This window comes from Alligator mississippiensis, chromosome 1 (genome assembly GCF_030867095.1).
Source record: "Alligator mississippiensis isolate rAllMis1 chromosome 1, rAllMis1, whole genome shotgun sequence".
NCBI classification, from domain to species: Eukaryota; Metazoa; Chordata; order Crocodylia; family Alligatoridae; genus Alligator; species Alligator mississippiensis.
In genome coordinates, this window is record NC_081824.1 from 389,312,382 (window position 1) to 389,334,013 (window position 21,632).

General features: G+C 41.7%; 1 protein-coding gene across 10 annotated transcripts in view; it reads left to right on the forward strand.

Annotated features, from left to right (window-relative positions):
- KLF12 (KLF transcription factor 12) overlaps positions 1–21,632 on the forward strand; it is a 448,097-nt gene that overhangs the window by 126,151 nt on the left and 300,314 nt on the right. The window lies entirely within an intron of this gene.

A 21,632-nucleotide genomic window follows, 5' to 3' on the forward strand; every position in this document is an offset into this window, starting at 1 on the left:
TAGCATCTAAACTATCATGTAAAAGTTGGGTGCTGCCATGGGTCAGATGTTTACCTTCAAAGGAAGGCTGTTCTTTAGGGTGCATCTACACATCACCCTATGGCAGCATAGCGATCATGTGTGCCTGCACATGACCACCAGCTACATCGCCGTAGTGGTGCACTCCCTGGGTATAGTGCACCACGATGGTGATGTAGCAGCAAAATTTACCCCTGCACCATACGCATGGCACCATAACCACCCATACTGTGCCCATACTTCATTTTGGAAGTACTAAAGCATGGCACTGTAGCAAGGTCGCTGTATTGCAATGTGTAGACACACCCTTCAATTCCAAGAAGACAGAAGTGCCTAATGTGAAGCCTTGAGTCAAGCACCTCAGTTCTGGAGAGGAAAGTGGATCAGATGTACTCCTGTCTTTAGTCATTCCAATTGACTAGCTTTAGGCAGCTCCCTCCTCAGCAAATTGGGGTTTTGGGCTATGCTTTGGAGATACCTAATTCTCTCCTTGATTGTATTAAAAAGCCTACATGTTTATTCCTATTTCTTTGAATTACACTCTGGAGGCCAGGCACCTGATTTTTAGGTGGTTTAAAACATAAATGACTGATGCCCAAGAGCCAGTCTGAATTCTCCCTAAGAAATAAGCTTTCAGCATAGCGTTCTAGGCTTATATTTTCAGGAGCAACTAGAGAATTTGGGTACTTCAGTTTTGGTGGCTAGATTCTCAGAAAGTGTTGAGCAATAGTTGTTTGAAAATCGAGCCTGTTTACCCTACCTCAGTTTGGGATTGTAAACTGAAGCATTCAGATTCCCTAACCACTTCTAATAATATATGCAGTTATGTTTTAGGATCTGCTTCTGTAAGAGGTTGAGTAGCTTGAGCTGCCCTTGACATATGGCTTCTGAGGTTTTATTGATATTACAGACCATTCAACACGATTACAACGTGAAGCACTTAACAGGTATCAGCCTTGCAAAATTACAGTACAGATTTACCAGCTTAGGCACAAAATCTTGTCTGCCCTTCGCTGGCTGCTGCTGCTAATGATGATGACGACAAAAAACCTGAAAAATACACTACTAACCCATTAAAAACAGGGAAAGAAAAAATGCTTGCTTTGGCCAAGTAGAATTTTGCAAGGCTTGATAATTAGATTTAGTCATAACGATGTTAACAAAGATCTCTTGAATTAATCTAGTAGTTTCTTGGAGTTGATCAGCTGTATAATTTTTCTCATTCTTAGTGTATTCAGGTTAATCCTTAATTTAGCTTTTTAGAATAATAAATGTTATCCATTGAACCAGCAAAAATTCCTCCAGGTTGAAATTAAATTCAGACCTCTACTTCTCAGATAAATGGCCAGTCACAAAATTTAGTCATTACTTTGAAAAAAAATACCTGAATTATATTTCAGAAGACTATTTTAAGCTTAAGAATAATGATCAAAGTCAAACTTTCACAATCTTCTCTTAATAGCAGGTGATTTATTATTCCTGTCATGGAATAGCAGGTAGAATTGCTACACCAAAAATGTAGAATTGTATTCACACAGTATGGGAGTATGTGCATTCATATACACATATAGTACAGGAATTCAGTAGACACCATGTGGCCATTGCCTTTAATAAGGGAATGAGCATTTGGAGAAATAGCATTGATACCAGGTGGCCTCAACATTTTTCATTACAGTAAAATAAAGGATATCACAATGTAAAGGTGATGGCTACCTAGCACAAACCAGTAAAGCAGTGACCAAACAAATCTCAAAATAAGATTTACTGCTGTGAACACCATACAGCTAGAAATTAATCTTTCTCATTGTATAGGAAGAGATAATTATCAAGAAACACTGAACTACATTGGTGGGAGGGAACCTAATCACTAAGGCACATTCCTAAGTCTCAGAGGATGTTTTACTGAACAGGTATGCTTTCTTATGAAAGTATTCCTCAGATCTTGTGAGCTGAATGAATGAATGTCAAAGAATTTGTTTCTTATGGCTTTTCAGAGATTTGGATCTAGCATCAGTCAGTTTTCATCAACATAGCGTTTTTAACCTCAGTGAAGGTTATGATTTTTCTGTATGTAAAAATAATGTAGTAATGTTTTCTGTAACTCTCCCTGCAAAATCAGGAGAGATAGTAGAGCACCCATATATCCTAATGTTCTAAATGCTCTTCAGAGGGAACATTTGAATATGCCCATGCACAAACCTTCTAATTGTGCAGAAAATACTACTTTAAAACTATTAGTAGTTCAACCTATACAGATCTTGTTATGCAAAAGTTGTAATAAATGCACAGTATTCCATATGAGACCTAGCTAGCTAATGAACAGGAGAGCATTTTTATAATGTTATATTGTGTAACTAAGCCATGTGTTGGGAATAAATATGCGATTTACACAGTCATAGTTTCCTATTATGCACTAATGAGAAATGTTAAATATATTAGTATGACTCAAGGTTTGACGTGCATAATAAAGACTCTGTATGATGCCAAACAACCAATTATCTCAGTGCATTATTTCTTGAAAGCGTAGACATGGGTAAGGTCACTATACATTTTTAATGGGAATATGATGCTATGTTATAAAGATAAGACAAAAACACAGAAAGCTTTGTTAGATCTCCACACTGTGGAATGTACAATCAGGTGCTCTGAGTTAAAGTATACTAATGAGGATTTAAAGGCACAGCAGGGGCATAATTAACAGTAATTTAGAATTATATCAAATGCACTCACACAGAGCCCTATTGATGCAGGCTGAGACTTAAATAGTGGGTACAAGTTGTATATCTTCTTGGGTATCTTACGATAGCATATCCACTGTATTGACAGTGTTAATAATGACAGTATACAAGGAATATGGTTCACTGCTCTAGTCTTTTGCTACTACAAGTCATTGTTACTATGATTATTTAACACATTTGCAAGGCATGATAGCACGCATAAACAAGGCTTAATATAAGGCAGCTCACATGTTTCTGTGGCACCCCTCTATAGTTTTTATGAATTAAGTGGCATCCAATTTCAAAAACTAATTTATATATTATAGTGCTTACCTCCTTCAGAGGGGCTGTGCTGTGGGGAGGCATCTAGGCAAGGAAAAGACTGAGCCTGCACTTATCTGCTTGGCTTATCTCTTCACACCTCACTGGAAGCCTTTTAAGGGATCTGGCAGCAACTCAGGGTGCCCTGGCATCTGGGTTGAGGGTCATGGATATCAGGTTTTTAAGGACAAATAATGATGGTAACAAGGGCCCACGGTCCATAGTCTTCCTAAGGTATCACTTGAAGCAGATGTTCAGCCCCAGCAGATGTGTGCTGAACATCAGTGACCTGACTCACCTGTGAAATAATTCACAAGAATCTAACGCTATTAGACACCATTGGTCCATCAGGTGCACTGTCCTCACTCTGATGATGACTGGTACCTGGTCTTCCATGGAAATATGCAAGAAAAACTCTTCCTTTTTACTATTCAGCCCTGGATAGGAATCTTGTAAAAAAAAAAATCAGAAGAGTTTTAACTGATGAGTCTTGTGACAGATTTGTGGAAACATTTCTGCATCTGAAGTCAAAGTTATTTGCTACAACATTTATTCCCGGGATGAATTTAGTAGTTGCAATATATTTCATGCTCTGATTTGCACTTTTTGTAAAATGGTTGTTTTTCTCCTTTTTAAGTATTTATTTCTAGAATTAAGATTATACATGCCACATTTCCCTGGGTGGCTATGCATGGCCAAATCAAAATTTATCCCTAATAAAGATGTTATGGTGGAAACACAAGCTGTCTGTTATTGCAGTACTGCATATGGTATCAATATAGTCTAGTTCAGATATTTTTATAGTTATTTTTTCTGATGGCTGTTTCCATAGCTACTTAAATTGTTCCTTAATTTAACCCTGTATTTTTAATACTGCATTTGTTGGGGGAAAGATTGTGACAATGAGTCACAATTTGAAGGCAAAGTGCAAATTGCAAATGATCTGTCCATGCTAGTTGGTGAATCCTTATGAAGTCTTGTTCACTTTGAGGAGTCTAAAATATTTTGTAATTCATAATTCACTTACTGACCTAAAAAAAAAGTTGGTTGTTACAGTTTTGATCTAGAGAATACTATTTGATTTGTTCATGTAGTAAATGTTTTCTTGATCCAGTGAGGCCAATGGCAATTCTGTTATTGATCAGGATCAAGCCTGATCAATACTGTGATAACTTTTAAAATTTGCTATATCATCATTAGTGCACATACCCAGTGTCTTTGAACGTTGGAATAAGCAGTTTGTTTCTTTCAGAGAAAATAATGTATGGAGGTAACTATTATACACGAGTCTGCGATGTGAAGCAATGTGCAGATGATAAATTGAAAGGCAATGAACTATTGTTAAGTTTCTATGGAATAATGTTTGTTCCATTTGCAGCTACTCTTTTTTTATTCAATTATTCTTTTATAGTTATTGAGCGAGTCTACATGAGACACTTACTGCACAGTAGCCTAACAGTACGCAGTAGCGTGCTGGTCAAAAACTGTGCTAATATGCTACTGCGCACTGTTATTAGGCTACTGTGCAGTAAGCATCATAAAAAAAACATGTTCTGGTGCTGCTGTTCAGTAACTGTAGTTACTGTGCATTCAATTAGTACTTCATTAAGCAAGTACTAAACTAAATGTGCAGTAATTACTGCTCATTAATGAACATGTAGATGCGCCCACTGTGTATGTATGAAATTTCTTAGGCTATATATCTACATGAGTCTAAATGCATGGGTGCAGGTTAGGATTACAGTTCCGGCCATCAGGTGGGGACAAGACACATAAGCAATTATGGTTATCCGCTATATGGGACTTGCTGTCAACTATTTGTTGAATTAAGGCTGTATCATCTCTGCCTCTTGGGGATAGTCTTAAAGATCCAGTGGGTGTCAGTTCTGCAGGAATCTGCACAGATGTAGCCTGGCATATGTGATGCTTTGGTTGTAGTTGCATCACAACCAACTTCTTCTTTCAACACTGAAAGTTGTACAACCAACTTCTTCTTTCAACACTGCAAGAAGTTTGCTCACCATCAGTATAGCGAGAGAGTCCTCCAACCTGAACCAAACACCATGAAGCTCTGAGAACCAATGAGGCTTTTATGTACTGACCAAGGCACTGACCCAATAACATGCTCCAACCCCCTCCCCCCACCCCCACCCTCGTCCTCATAGTACAAAGAAGTGGAGAGACACCTGTGTGCCAGATGAAACCTGAAACAAGAGTAAGCACAAGTAAGATCTGTGATGCTATCTTCTTATTCCTTGTGGCTGTCTTCTACTTGAGAATTCAGAAGGTTTATCAATCCAAAGATGTTAAAACTCCAGGACATGAGCACAACTGAGAATATACCAGAACCGAGAGTGTTAGAAAAATCACACAAATTCACCTGTGGACTTCTACAGAGAATTTTTCAGACGATTACCTTGTACATTAATTACAGTTGTCAAAAGTTTGTAAGAACCAAGAGGGTGGACCATAGGATGGTCTTCAGTATCAAGAAACGTAGCTCTGTGTCATTTGAGCATGAAAAGTTACTCTGTTAGCTAGTAACATTAGTACATTTTTAACAACAAGACTGGCTGCAACAGATATTCTATTTCATCTGTTTATTAATACACATTTCTCCTCACAGAAGAAGCTCCTCTTTTATTTCTGTAATTCAAAAGGAGCTAAATATGATATAGGCCAATCTATATCTAATCTGGCTGTATTTGTCAGGGGAAATAAAATGAAAAAGGGACTTTCAACAGCAAAAGAACAGGCCATACTTCTTGCAGAGAGGTACTTAAATAGTCATATTCTAAGACACCTTATAGTCATATTCTAAGACATGTAGTATCCTTTGTAGCTAACTTTCTTTGAGACTCAGGACTGGACTGCCACAACAGTACAGTATTTTAAAGGTCTGGGATGTGTAACCATAGCCTGTGGTTCCCAATGCGTGCAACTACACATTCATTAATGCACTTCAGGTAATGCTCATTAAATCTAGTACCTCCACTGTGAGGTACTAGAAAAATGCATGTTAGCCTATTTTAATGTCCATTAGCTAAAGAGAATGTTTTTGTGTAAAATATGTGCATGTACTTTAAAGTGCATGTTTAAACACACCCAATGGCTATTCTGACACTCTATGGCCTGTATGTGGTATAATCTTTTTGTTCTTTTAAGTCCAGGGAAGCATGGACTTCAGAATGACTACTTAAATGGGAAGTGGTTGGCTCCAGATTTTTAAAACCTGTTTGTGGCTGGTTTATTCCAGACCTGGCTCTTCAGCCATGGATGAACCCTGTACTTTCATCACAAAAAGGTCACTGTGAGCTGTGAGGTGGCAGGCCTGAACCTCCGAGTGCTGCATCTTCCTGTCAGCAAAACAGGAATACGTAGAAGAATCAGAGAAGAATTTAGGACTGAAATGTGCCCAATGCGACATACCTGTGTATATGAATAGGAGGATGTCAACTGCTCTTTACTCTTTCGCACCAACAGTGCTATGGCTAGCAATGCTGATGAGAAAGCAACCTGTGTGGGGCTGCTACTTGCAGCCCTGTGTAGGTCCACACATTGGGGGAAGGGATCTGCAAGCTAGGACACCAGAGCCAGTATCCTAGGTATGTGGCTATGAAGATTGTTTCTCTTCCTGGACCAGAATGGGGCTAAGGACCAGATTAAAATTTTGGGTCACAGTATGGTTCTTGGTCAGCTTCTGAAGCAGTGTAACTGTCTCTTGCTCAGCACCTGAAAAAGCAACAATGTAGTCCTTAACAGGCAGAGGAAAATTTTGTCATTGCATTAAATAATCGTCAAAAGACAGATATTGGAAATAATTTCTCCTATGTCCTGTGGAGTTTCTATCCTTCTACCAGCAGAATGAGGCAGTTGTGACTTCAGTCCTTTATAAAGGGATCCCAGCTGTGCAAATCTGTTTCCTGTTTTCAGCAGGTAGAAGAGCTATCTCTTAAATAAAAGGCATCACGTGATACAAATTGCTTACTCAGTGCTGATCCCCTCTGGTGTACCATCAGATATAATCCTTTGTAACATCTAGCAGTAAATGGAATCTGCAGTGGATATCTTTTGTTTATGGATCAAATTAAGATGGATCAGTTTGTACAGCTGTGAACAAACCGCCTCAATCTCTTGCTTTTCTTAGTGGTTTCATTTCTTGTGGAAGACTGATATAAAATGGTCAAATACTTCTCTGGAAGTACAGAGTAGAGTAGAGTACACTTAACTTGCAGCTGTGGTCAAGGAAAGATGGAGATCTAGGTCAATCAACGCTTTCTTTCTGTGAAACAAAAGTGACTAACTTCTTGGTAGCAATCACTTATCTGCCTTTGCTTCAAAGCCACAAAAAAAGTGAATAGTTTATTATATTTTGATGCATCATAAAATGTTATGGAGTGTTATTTTTTTATTTGAACTCTTGCTGTGAATAGATAAATGCACTGACATGTTACAATACTTAGAAATGTGCCTTTTACTAAATATATGGCATAGTATCAAGCAAAGCTTTGTTATGCATAAAGAAAACCTCTTCGAACCAAACCTTGGATGCACACACACAAAACAAATTTATACTGTTATAACTTATATATTTATACAGTAATGTAAGTTATACAGGTTTCCAGAGGAAATGCATGGCTAGTTTCCCAGGCTAGTTGCTCATTGTAGGCATTACTATGGCATCTTGTCACTAGGGCTAAGTACAGACAGTCAAAAAGCCCAAGGCTGAATTAATTCAATCTTTGCAGGGTAGTCTAAACTATGTAGATTGAACCCATCAGCAAGTGAACAGACATTCTCCTTTTGATTATGGAAATGCAGGCACATGCCTGCAGTGGCCCAGGCCAGAAGCTGGGGGGTGCTAGAACATGGTTCCCTGCTCAGGTGGAGCAGGCAGCTTGGGCCAAGGCTAGCCTTCCTATCCTGCAAGGGGTTGTTACAAGGGAGGTGCAAGGCATCCTGGGATGCTGTGGGACTGTGAGTTAAGTTGAATCTGGAGGAGATCCGGGACAGTCAGATACTACATCCATCCAGGTTTATCTTAAATTGGTTTTGGCCATTTTGAAAGCAGTTTTTGTGCATTGAACTTCTCTTGTGTTACAGATTTGAACGGGTTTATGTGTAATTTTTGTCCCTAGCTTAGGAGGTAGAAAGCAAGTAAATAGCCTGTTTGCACGGAGCAAACAGATACCCTGGAATGAAATTGGTTAGAGCTGTGGACAAAGGACACTTCCCTTGTCTTGTGCAACTTACACTGGTGTATAGTTACTCATGAGTTTCAAAGGATAACTTTATCCCAGAATAGGAGTGATTTACATGATTGTAGTCCCATACATTGTATGTCTGCTCTACATTTACACCTGTGTAAAAGCAGATTACACTGCTGAAAATATGTTGTGTTTCCATACATCTTATCTAGTATACTTCAGGAAATACTATCAGTGCAAACAATCAAAATAGTAATACTGTCAGAAATCAGATTTCATTGTCACGTTACAATAAAAAGTACATGTGCTTCAGATAACTCAAAGCACAGCTGAAGCAAACCATGATGTAATGATCAATAACTACTTGTAGGAATGTATTCTTTCATTGTTAATAAGTAATGTGGAAGGCAGGCAGAGTTTATGGGAAAGGATCTTTAAGTATGCATAGTGGCCAGAGATGCATACAGAGGCTTTGAGATAACAGGTTTGCCTCTGCTTTTATTCCTGACCTTCATGCTGTACATCAAGCTTGCCACTCCTAAAATCTCACCCTCTTTCTCTATTTCCATGCAACATAGAGCATATATGCTACATATACAAAGTCTATTTTAAGATAGCAACTATACAGAAAGACAGTGTTTGCCAATAGCTAAGGCACAATGACCATGGTTCTGTTCTTCGTTCTGTCACTAATCAGTTATGGGGACAAGTCCATTAAGTCTAGATTTCTAGGTGCCTATACATGAGCAGGGAGGCTGCTCCAACAAGCTGGAGCGTGGTAATTACTGTACTCCAGCAGTCTCTCAAGTCTCATGTATCAATGTCCCCATGCTTCAAAATGGCGGTGGGGGCACTTTATCAAAATCTTATCAAACACGCTTGAGTTGTCACCATTTTGAAGCACAGGAACGCTAATACACGAGACGCTTTCATTAAAGCATCCTCCTCCCTCCCCACCCCCTCCGGTCACTGCCAGAGCACGTATATAAATGCCCCTAAAGCTGTATGTATGTACTGTGTGAGAATTGGGTATGAGCACATTTTTGAAAATGTAGGTGCCTAATACCATTATAAATCTGCCCCTTAAGATCAGTATTTCAGAAGCTGGTATATGTGTAGCTCCTTACTCTGGTGCTCCATTTGGAGAACACATAGGAAAAGGCATGGTCAGTGAAAACATGAGGCCTAGAAGGGAAGTGCAGGTTACTAAAAAATGAAGGCTAGTCATAGTGTAGTTGTAATCTATGTTTCTGAGTCATGTGCTAAGTGAATGTCCTGGCCCTGATTCCAGGAGTCATGCCCTGTGGTGTTAAAAGTATTACCTTGTAAATGAGACATAAAATGTGATTGTTTTTTTGTTCACACAGGTTGTCTCTAATTTGTATTCATTCTCACTGAAGAACGCTCTCACTCCTGGAGTTTCATATTGAGCTGGAATAAACCCAAAATCTCAAAGTGAAACTCGGCCAAAACCACACAGTTTCACATCAAAATAATATGAGCTTTGTATGTCTCTCAGTTTCTGATGCCCAAGTACAGAGAGGCTTGGGTTGATTTGTAACATTAGTGAATATAAGCTATCTTTTCCTTCTTTTCTTGATGAATTTGGCTTGAATTTCCATTTTTAGAATAAAACCTAAAAAACCTAGAAATGTTTGGTGTTTTGTTATGAGCATTTCACATAGGCATAGACGTAATTACATATGATAAAGACAAGGGTTGTTAACCCTCATTTGCTGGCAAAATTCCCAATTGGGTAATTACCTTCTATCTCCATAAATTTTCTTTTTCTATTCCATTCAATATTTGTTTTTTTTCACTTAATAGTTTAAATGTCTGACAGTGTGCAGTGTGCTTTTGCTGTTTTTCACAGAAGAAATGGCTGAACTTAAGTGATTAATAAATTCCAGTGTATTCTTTGTGAAGGGCTCTATTGGGATTAAAATTTTACAAATGTAATTATTATTTGTAGGTAATTGCACTATCAGTTTCTATGAGAACTTGAAATGGGAGACAGTCTCCTTGACTTCCCAACCTGACAAGAGTGTACAGGTCAGTGAAGGCACGTTGGCTATAGCGTCAGAATCTTAAGATACGCTGTTTGGGCATCAGATCCACTCCACCCCAAACCTGTGAAAGGCAAAGGGCATCTTTCTGGGGACAGTCTCTAATGATTTACATAGATGTGTTATATGGATCCTTGCTCAGGAATAGTTCTGTAAGGTCCTCCTGACACCACAATTATAGATGTTATGGGGAGGCAAGGATTTAAGCAGGAAGCAGCAATAAAGTACAACCAAGAAGCCTCTATCTAGGTAATCTCTAGTGGATCACTTCAAATCCATTGATAGGAGGTGGAAGAGAGTGATGCTTTCAGTCTGATTAACAAAAATAAGTATATGTCATTGGAAAAACAGATAAAAGATCACAATGCCAGTATTTAGGTCAGAACTGTCAATAGTCCAATAATATCCGTAATATAAGAATCAAAGAAAAGAAACAAGAAATGTGATACGTTTTAAAAAACAATCCCCTCTGAAAATGTTTCTGAGATTTCAAGAACATTTGAGGTTCCAAAACTGGAGGAGTGATTGCCCACTTTAGAAGAAACAGAAAATGAAGAGTCCAGCCATAAATTTAGATATTTTAATGTTTCACAAAAAAACGTGCCTCAAAGTGGTCACAGGATCATAGAAAAGCAGGGTTGGAAGGGACCTCGTGAGCCTATGTAATCCAACCTCATGCTCAGGGCAAGATCACCCTTGCCTAAATCATCACAGTCAAGGGTCTGTCACTTGCTTGAAAATTTCTAGGGATGGAAATTTCACATCCTCTCTACAATGTTTAACCACCCTCACAGGGAGGAAGCTCATCCTACTGTCCAACCTAAATTTCCTCTGCTGCAATTTGAGGCCCTTGCTCCTAGTCTTGTCCCCAATGGCCACAGAGAATACTTTATCTCCATTCTCTTTATAATTGCCCTTCAGAAGACTTGTTATCAGATCCCCACCCCCACCTTCTCTTCAGGCTAAATAATCCTAGTTCTTTCAATCTTTCCTCATAAATCGTGTTTCCCAGGCCTCTAATCATTTTTGTTGCTCTTGACTGGACTCTTTCTAGTTCCTCCACATCTATCTCGTAGTATAGGACTGAAAGCTGGACACAGTACTCCAGTTATGGTCTCACCAGTGCTGAATAGAATGGTAGACTCACTTTCCTTGATTTGCAGGTAACACCACTGTTAATACAACCCTCTATGATGTTTGCTTTTTTTACACTATAGGCTCAAACTCATCTTATGGTCCACTGTAACCCTAGGTCCTTCTGTGCAGTACTGCAGCCTAGCGAGTCATGTGGGATAAAGAAACAAGGGAAATTATAGTTTCATAGTTTCATAGTAGTTAGGGGTCAGAAGGGACCTGAATAGATCATCTAGTCTAACCCCCCACCAATGATTGGAGCACACGCTGGGATCACATGACCCCAGACAGGTGTTCATCCAACCTCTTTTTGAATTTCATAGATTTCATAGATTTCACAGACATTAGGGGTGGAAGGGACCTCGGAAGATCATCGAGTCCAGCCCCCTGCCCAAAGGGCACGAAGTCAGCTGGGGTCATAGGATCCCAGCAAGATAAGCATCCAGTTTGCTCTTGAAGGTGTTCAATGTAGGTGCTTGAACCACCTCCGGTGGCAGGCTGTTCCAGACCTTGGGGGCTCGGACAGTAAAGAAATTCTTCCTTATGTCCAGCCTGAAACGGTCTTGTAGTAGTTTATGACCATTTGACCTAGTCGTCATACCTTGGGGTGCTCTGGTGAACAAACGTTCCCCCAGATACTGGTGGTCACCCCTGATAAACTTATAGGTGGCCATCAGATGACCCCTGAGCCTGCGCTTTTCCAGGCTAAAGAGCCCCAGGGCTCTCAGCCTGTCATTGTAGGGTCTGCTTCCCTGACCTCTGATCATGCGCGTGGCTCTTCTCTGGACTCTCTCAAGCTTCTCCACATCCTTTTTGAATTGTGGAGCTCAAAACTGGATGCAGTACTCCAGCTGCGGCCTCACCAAGGCCGAGTACAAGGGGAGAATGACGTCCCGGGATTTGCTTGAGAAGCATCTATGGATGCAAGCCAGCGTTTTGGTCGCTTTACTAGCCGCAGCATCGCACTGCAGGCTCATGTTCATCTTGTGGTCAATGATGACCCCCAAGTCTCTTTCTTCCATAGTGCTAGCCAACATAGCACTGCCAAGCCTATAAGGATGCTGCGGGTTTTTCTTTCCAAGGTGGAGAACCTTGCATTTATCGGCGTTGAACACCATCAGATTCTCGTCTGCCCACTTGCTGAGCCTGTCCAGGTCAGCCTGGATTACCCGCCTGTCTTATGGTGTGGATGCTTTGCCCCAAAGTTTGGTGTCATTGGCGAACTTGGCCAGTCCGCTTCTGACTCCAGTGTCCACATCATTAATGAAGATGTTGAACAGTATGGGTCCAAGGACAGAGCCTTGGGGGACCCCACTGGTCACAGGACACCATGATGAGTGACTTCCATCAATTTCTACCCTCTGGGTCCGACCCTGGAGCCAGTTTTCCAGCCACTGGATTGTGGAGGACCCAAGGCGACAATTGGCCAGTTTCTCCAAGAGATTATCATGGGAAACCAGATCGAAGGCTTTTTTGAAGTCAAGATATATGACATCAATCTCTTCTCCCTTGTCCAGGTGATAGGTCACCTGGTCGTAGAACAAAATGAGATTGGTCAAGCAAGACCTACCCACAACAAACCCGTGCTGGCTATCCCTTAAGATGTTGGCGTCGGCCAGTCCATTAAGGATTGCCTCTTTAATAAACTTTTCTAAGATCTTCCCTGGAATAGAAGTCAGGCTAATGGGCCTATAGTTAGCCGGATCCGCTTTCCTCCCTTTCTTGAAGATAGGCACCACATTGGCCTTCTTCCAGTCTTCGGGCACTACGCCAGAGCACCAAGAGTTTTCAAAGATCCGTGCTAGAGGCTGGGCTATGATGCTTGCCAGCTCCTTGAGTACCCTGGGGTGAAGATTGTCAGGGCTGGCTGACTTGAAGGTATCCAGCTTCTCAAGATGTTCCTTCACAAAGTCAGCATTAATGGAGGGCAGGGGATCACCCTCACCCGGACTTCCCTGTCCCATCGCAGGAATGGGCATACCATGGGACTGATGAAAGACTGACGCAAAGTACCTATTTAATAGGTTGGCTTTTTCCTGGGCGTCAGTTGTCAGTTGCCCCATCTGGTTCAGCAGGGGTCCAACGTTGCCCCTGCTTTTCCTCCGGCTCCCCACATATCTGAAAAAGGACTTTTTATTGTCCTTGATGTTCAAAGCTAGTTGGAGTTCAGTTGGCTTTCCTGGTATGCTCCCTACAGGACTGGACCAGTACAGAATAATCCTCCTTGGAGGTGACTCAAGGTAGGAGCAAGGACCACTTCCCTAGGAAGTTGGTTCCAGATCCTAGCTACCCTGACAGTGAAATAGTGCCTTCTAATCTCTAACCTGAACCTGAACCTTATAAGTCATAGTTTTGCAAACAAGGGTACTATTTGCAAAATTACTTCCTTTAAGAGTTTCAGGTTTACATTTAAACCATCAAATTTTAATGTTTTTCCTCCCTGACTGATACTAGATTATTTGAAAAGGGGAATGCGAGTGGTTCTGTCTCTTACAGTTAAACTACATTATGAAAATTGAAGAAGTTGATAACACTTATAACCCATTATGTACTCCTACCACTTGGATAAAGATGAAATTATTTAATTACTTGAAGTCATTCAGATCATTATGAAAATGTTTGATCATGCTACCAAAATGAAGACAATGATAAAAGCTTCAGGACGTCTTGGAAGTATCAAAGTTCTTCAAGATTAGGAGTCTAACAAGTTACTTGTTAAATAACTCACAAAGCACTTGATCCTTGCAGGAGATCAAATGAAGTTCATTAGAGAGCAGCATGACCACACTAGTAGGGGTGTTGAAAATGGTGAACACTTGCCAAGGACATGAAATCTACCTGACTGTGAAGAACTTTTCCCAGATTGGGTATCAGGAAAAAGCTCTTCATTGTTAGAACATCATTGCTGACAATCCTGTGATTCAGTGATCTCTGCCACAGCTCACTGATGGATCTTGAGGTAACTTAAGAGACCAAGCCACAGATCCATCTGCAGAAGTTGCTGGTCTTTCTGCAGGGGAGACTAGGCTATAGGCTGGGTTTTCCCTCTTTTTCCTTCCTTTACTATCTCCTCTCTGATTCAAGGGCAAGACAGTTTAACTTGAAGTGGGGTGGCTGGTTGGTTGAGATTGCAGCACCACTGGAGTCAGTTAGCAGCCAGCTCCTCCCAGTTCTTCACATCAGTGTCTGTTATCTTGAGGTACGCCTTCAGTGTATCCAGTTAGAACTTTTAGAATGACTACTGCTAGGCCAACGAGGCAGTGGCATAGACTACCACCTAGGTAAGTTGTAGACTCTCCATCATTGGAGGTGTCCAAGAAGAGGTTGGGTAAGCGTTGGTCAGGGTTGATCTAGGAGTAGCCATGCCTATGCTCTACTATAGATATTTCCCATGCTTTGGGGCTTTACTGGTTGCTGAATGGGGCTAGGAAGGTATTTCCCTTCCCCTCTCCCCCCTTGCTACACTTTTTTTTTCATTTCCTTCTTCAGAAACATTGGGTGTTAGTTGAAGCCAATGCTGGGGAATTTGAGTGGGGCATGCCAATGCTTTGACTGGAACAGAGGTTCGTGCTTAGAAGATCTTGCCCCTCTACTCAGGGTTAGGTAGATTGTCATATTTGGGGTCAAAAGAAATTTTACCCCATGGTCAGATTAGTATGGATTGTGGGAGTTTTGCCTTCCTTTGTAGCAGAGAGCATGGCCCTCTTCCTCGGATTTCTCAAATGTATTTTAAAAACCCTTGCAGTAGCAGGACACAGCCGCTGTTGTACCCCCTGCTTTTTCCTGTGGCATGTTAGGATGCTACGCCTTATGGTAGGATCCCACACTTAATGGTAGCATAGGTAGGGTTAACTGTATAGTTTTAGTAATAGGTTAGACAAGGATTTGTATGGGCTATTTCGGATGGTCCAGCTTTAGATAGAAAATTGGACTAGATGACTTCCAGAGATCCCTTCTAGCCCTACTATTCTATGATTTGCATTTGCAACAGATACAGGTAAGAGTCTGTACATAGCACAATTACTGTAAAGTAGCTAGCACCCTGTAAAGTTGCATCCTAGCATACCTTGAGGGAATTGTTTTTGAGGTTCTGGTAGTCTTGCAGACATATGAGAGCACCGTGCCCAATTTCCATCACAAGGCACAGAGCAGTTGGTGGAGAACATGCTTCATAGGAGGCTTTCAGAGAATCTCAGATTGGTCCTTGGGGACTTTCTTTGCCCACTTCAACATTCAGCTCTTCTGGCACAACTGAGATTCTCTTTTTTAAATAATCGCTGTAATTGGCAATTCCAGGGAGGTCTTTGGTGTGTTCATATTCACTGGATGGCAGTTTACACACCTGTGTCATCTTTCTACCATGGCTACCTGTAATACACATGCAGGCGCAGAGGTCTGGCCCATGTGCCTATGATACCACTGTTTTCTTTGGGGTAGAATATCTGATAGCTCCACCACACTGGTGATAACCAAATAATAGTGATTTAATTCTCTTTTGTGCACCATATGTAATAATTGTGTACAAACTGGTTGTAAACATCATATTTATTCTGATTCAGTTTTAGTTTATAGCTACAATGCATAGGTCAAAAGCCTTGCTTCATTAAGATATTGGTCTGTGTCATTACCGTGTCCTCTTTACTTATTAAGGAAGCCAAAAATTACCTTAAAGTTGTTCAAAATGTAATCACGAGATGTTGATTTTTTATTTCTGGGAAAAACATTTCCCCCTTCTTTTACTATTAAAAAAAATGGTTAAACAAGATCTGATCAAACTTCCAACAAAAAGTCACCTCCAGGCAGAAACCAATCTTATTAAATTGAATAGGGGAGGAATGCTTCAGAAAGTGAGTTTTGCACATAAGAAGACAGTTCAAAAGATGCATGTCAAATGATAATGCTTTTGCAACCTTAACAATTGAGTTTGCTGCTCCTTAATAAATGAAAGAGGAAGCTCAGTATGCAAGTCTGGGTGTGTTTTGTGCTTTCAGCATAGTGGGCACATCTAAACATACGCTTTATTGCAGAATTGACTAATTAGCTCCGATGTAAAGTGTCCCCATCTATACATGTGTCCCTATTAAGGCAGAGTAAAATAATTAACTCTAGGATAGTACTGTCTGGGACTAGTCCTATCCTATTGTGATACTTTTTAGCACACCAAAATACACACGTATACAGTGACCACAGGTGCTGGGGCATGAAGGTGCTACAGTACGGGGCTGCCTGCTGGCTAGTCCTACGGTGTAGCGCCCTCATGCCCCAGCCAGCCTCTCTGTAGCATGCTGAGCTGGGGTTGAGCAGCTTTGGACTGGCAGGCTGACCCCTGGGACCTCCTGACAGCCGGGCCTGCTCCACCCTGGCACAGTGTGCTAAGGTCCCAGGTGCACGTGTAAATCCTATGCCCCAGAACAATAAACTCCAGTGTGAATTGTGCTGGAGTTTATTACTACATGCTAATTGCACATGTAGATGCACCCAGTGAGTATCAAAATGAACATTTAGAGGCTAGGATTGATAGCATGGAGAAATGCATGTTTATCTCTAGGATCATTTGGTTTTATAGATTCTGGAGAGGAGATGTTTTGATTAAGGTCATTCAGACTTAGGTTTGATTATGGCTTCTGTTTAGGTCTATTTAGTTGCTACATTTTTAGCTATTTCGATGATCTGAGTATGCCTGACAAACTGGGGGAGAAAGAAGGAGTGTTACATCAGTTCAGTTCTGGTCACCTTCAACTTGTGCTGTACTGGGGAGGCTAGGGGTTTGATCACATAGTACACAAAGTAGGTGGGGCAAAGTCAGGGAACATAGGTTGAAAAATGCACTGACCCAATGTATCATTTTGGCAGACCTTGTTAGTGTGGCTGCTCCTTCCCTGAGCATAATAAATTAAAGCTGCTTCCTGCACATGGGGGCAGGCAATGAGTCTGGCCCCAGTCAGGTGTGAATGCTCCATCTTGCGTGACTGACCAAAGAGATGCAAGAGGGAATACAGTTTACATCCTCTACCTCTGTGAGGGTGAATAAGCCCATTTTTGATTACAGACTGTATTCAAACCTTAGCAAGCATTTGCTGAATGGTTTTGAGCATTCTGGAGTGCGAATGCTGGTTACAACAGAGCACAGGTTTAACAGATCGGTCGTCTGCAGGAACGCTGGGCCAAATGTTTTATCTTTACTTGGGTTTTTGGTTGTAGCCGTGTTGGTCTAAGGACATAGGCAGGCCGGGTTCTTTGGGTAGACGTGATATCTTTTATTAGACCAACTGAGTAGCTGGAAAAAAGTTCTTTGCAAGCTTTCAGGCGCAATCACCCCTTTTCAGGCACAGGGAGTCTTTGCTGTTCTGTTTACCTGTAGCTTGCAGACTGGATCTGCTCATGGTTTCAATCAAGTCTAACATTGTCCAATAAATTATGAGTGAAAAAAGTGGGATCTTGCTTTTGTGATCATTTCCAGTCCAAATTATACACGATCCAGTAGCTAGAACTGTTCACTGTATTAATTCTTTAGACCAGAACTTAAAAGGCAGAACTACTCTTTTAATAAATATGATTTTAGACAACGAATTTGGAGGGGGGGGGAGGGGAGGACACCCATGAAAATGTAGTTAAATGTAAATGTGCTAAATGGTACATGAACAAGTCAGGTTTCCGTGATTTATCAGTTTTAAACTTCAAAGACTCTGGTTAGCTTGCATTTTTAAGACTAATGAGTTTATCACAGCCAGTGGGAAAAATGGTACGAGTATATCAGCTATAAATTGGTACAAAGCACTAAAAGGGACATTAGCTTCTAATCAGATTCTAACAGTTCATTAAACCTGCCTTTCCTGAATCGCTCTTTGTCTCCCCCACTTCTGCTTGAGCCTCCTGTGCAAGGCAGTCTCTTGCCTATTACATTTGGGTAAGACCTCCTCAGGGATATGAAGCAATATCAGCTCATCCTTCTTTGTCTACAGACTAAACAGCCTAAGGGATCCTTTATTATGGCATAGTCCTGATTTTGCTGTAAAACTCCACTGTGCTTCTTATAAATCATGAAAGAGAAGGGACGTACTTGTTAGTGGAATAAAAGCTTTAGTAGGTTTGGTATGCCAGGCTGGATGCTGTTCCTGCTCCACCCTAAACCACATCCAAACCACTGAAGTTAAGTGACGCCTTAGGACATAGGATCTATCCCTGATAAACAAACAATTCACCACCCTTGCTGGGAAGAGGCATTTTAAGTCTGGAACAATTTCTCTGAGCTATGTTCTGACATCCGAGTATCCCCCCCCAAGACTCTTAATAAATATCAAGGTATCCAAAACAGATTCCTTCTGTCAAGGGTATTTAAGCTTGTAGCACTATGGGAATGTACCAGACAACAGAACAGCTGAACAATTCAACTTATATTTTTAAAGATTTAAAGGGAAACACTCTGCTAAAAAATTAGATATTTTCTTTGAAATTTTATAATTTGCTGGTTTTGTTTTCCAGGCAGTATGTAAGATTACTATAATGGAAAAATTAGACAAAAATATTCTCCAGTTTTGTGACTTTGGTGTGTGTTGTGTAGTTAACTACACTATTCTTCCTTCTCTAGATAGTTAGAACCATTTTCCCTCAAGCTGCTACATGCAGAGCAGTGGGAATCAAAAGGGAATCACTGGTCTGTCTGAAACCAGCACCTTGGTGAAATAGATTATACATTTATTTCCATCTTTCACTGTGGGTTATTCAAACAGCAATGGGGAAGAAAAACAATTTTAAACCCAGATTACTATGATTGTCAGTCTCTGAAAACCGAGATTCTGGGGCATTTCTTCTAAAATTTCACCATGTAATTTAAATTTGCTGTCCTTTTTTGAAGCGGTGTTTTCCCAGAAAGGCACAATACTGAAGTTAGCACCACTTTTCACACTTCTAAACTCCCAAAACTTACTGAAAAATCAAAAGAAATTGTATGAAGAAATATGGTAATGAGTCTGTGCTTTCAATATTAATAAAAACTCCATGTAGCATTATACCAGTATTGCTGCCAGATTGTAAAAGAGGCTTCGCATTATAATCCACTGGGGAATGAAGACTAGTAGTTACTGTAGAAACTTGGATTTATGTCTTCATTCGAGCCTATGTTACTAATTAACTGTGCCACATTGAGCCAGCCAATTTCAGCTTCTGTGTGCCTTTGGTTTCCCAGTTGGTAATATGGTGCTGGCCATACTGTGCTTTTGTAATGTAAGGAGGAGTATTGTGATGCTTAAGAGTGGACTGTCCCTGACCCTGTGTAAGAGAGAAGAAAAGAAGGAGATACCTTTGTATTCATTGGCTGGATCCAGACATGCAGGCACGTGTAGTTTGTGGTACTGCAAACCACTTTGCAGCGCCACAAACCACATGAGTTGCACCGTACTTAGTGCTCGGTGCTGCTAATTTGAGGTGCCAGGGCAAAATTGGCTACTGGGATTTCCCAGAAGCACAAATAAAAAAATAACCCTCCCCCTTCCCCCCCCCAAAAAGCAGCGCAAAACATGCCAAAGTAGCAAGCACTGGGACAAATACAGAGATGGGGGAGCATGGGATGCTCTCCAACCTCTGCACACTGTGGAGCTGCTGTGCTGAGGCACCCTGCACCCTAGCTAGCCAGTCCCTGGTTGGTGGGTGCAGGGTGCCTTAAGACAGGGGAGCAGGCAGCCCAGGGCTACCTGCTCCCCCATCTCAAGGCACACTGCCCCTCAGCCAGGCTGGGAGAGGCTGGCTAGGGTGTAGGGTGCCTCGGTGTGGGGGCTCCGCGGCACTCAGAGATAGAGGGGCAGGCAGCCCCATTTCCACATGCCGCTCCCTGGCTGACTAGGGCATAGGGCGCTTCAGTGCAGGGGATGGTGAGCCCATGCAGAGGCACCCTGTGGCCCAGCCACACCCCCTTCCCCTATGCAGTATTTGGAGCAGTGGGACAAGTGGAAGGTGCTGCATCTAGGGAGAAAGAACTGCCATCATACCTACAGGCTGGGGGGGCGACATTCTCAGCTCAACAGAGACAGAAAAAGATCTTGGAGTCACTGTTGACTACAGGATGAACATGAGTCACCAATGTGATAAAGCAGTTGGCAGGGCCAATCGCACCTTGTCGTGCATCCGTAGGTGCTTCACAAACAAGCCCAGGAAAGTGATTCTCCCCCTCTAAGCGGCACTGGTCAGACTGCAGCTGGAGTATTATGTCCAGTTCTGGATGCCGCAATTCAAGCAGAATGCAGACAACCTGGAGAGGGTCCAGAGAAGAGCCACTCACCTGATTTGAGGCCTGCAGGGATGGCCCTACGAGGAAAGTCTAAGGGACTTTAACCTCTTCCTCCTCTCCAAGAGAAGGCTGAGAGGGGACCTTGTGGTGGTGTACAAATTCATAAGGGGAGAGCAACATGAAGTAGGTGACGATCTGTTCACCAGGGCACCCCCTGGAACGACAAGAAACAATGGCCGTAAGCTACTAGAGAGAAGGTTCAGGCTGGACATTAGGAGAAAGTTCTTCATGGTCAGGGTTGCCAGGATCTGGAATGGGCTCCCAAGGGAGGTGGTGCTCGCCCCATCCTTGGGGGTCTTCAAGAGGAGACTGGACAGGAACTTGGCTGGGATTACATTACCCCAGGTTTGATGACCCTTTTCTTGCCTGCCAGGGACAGGGGGTCAGACTAGATGGCCCACTGAGGTCCCTTCCAACTCTGTGAATCTATGAAAAAGCACAGGGGCAGGGAAGTGCACTGGGGCACAAAGTAGCAGCACAAATTTGTGCTGCTGTCAAGGCACGCCCCTTCTTGTGTGGACCCAGCCATTGAGACAGGTTTGTACACAGCTTTGCTTTGGGACTATGCCTTCAACATGCAATGCATCCATTATTTGTAATAACAATTGAAATATCCTTACAGAAGGTAATAGATAATTGCAAGGTGTTCTTACTTAAGAAAGGTGAATACAACCTGGAGTGGGTCAGAGAAGGATGATCGGTGGAATGGAGGGCCGTTTTACAAGAGGAAACCAAGATGAAGAGCTTGGCTGATTTAGTCAAAACATGAAGCCTGAAAGGGGATGCTGTCACTCTATGTGAATACATCAGAAGGGGAGAAATACTATGTTGGCACAAGAACAGAAGGGTCTAAACTGGCCATAAATAAACTTACCCTGGAAATTAG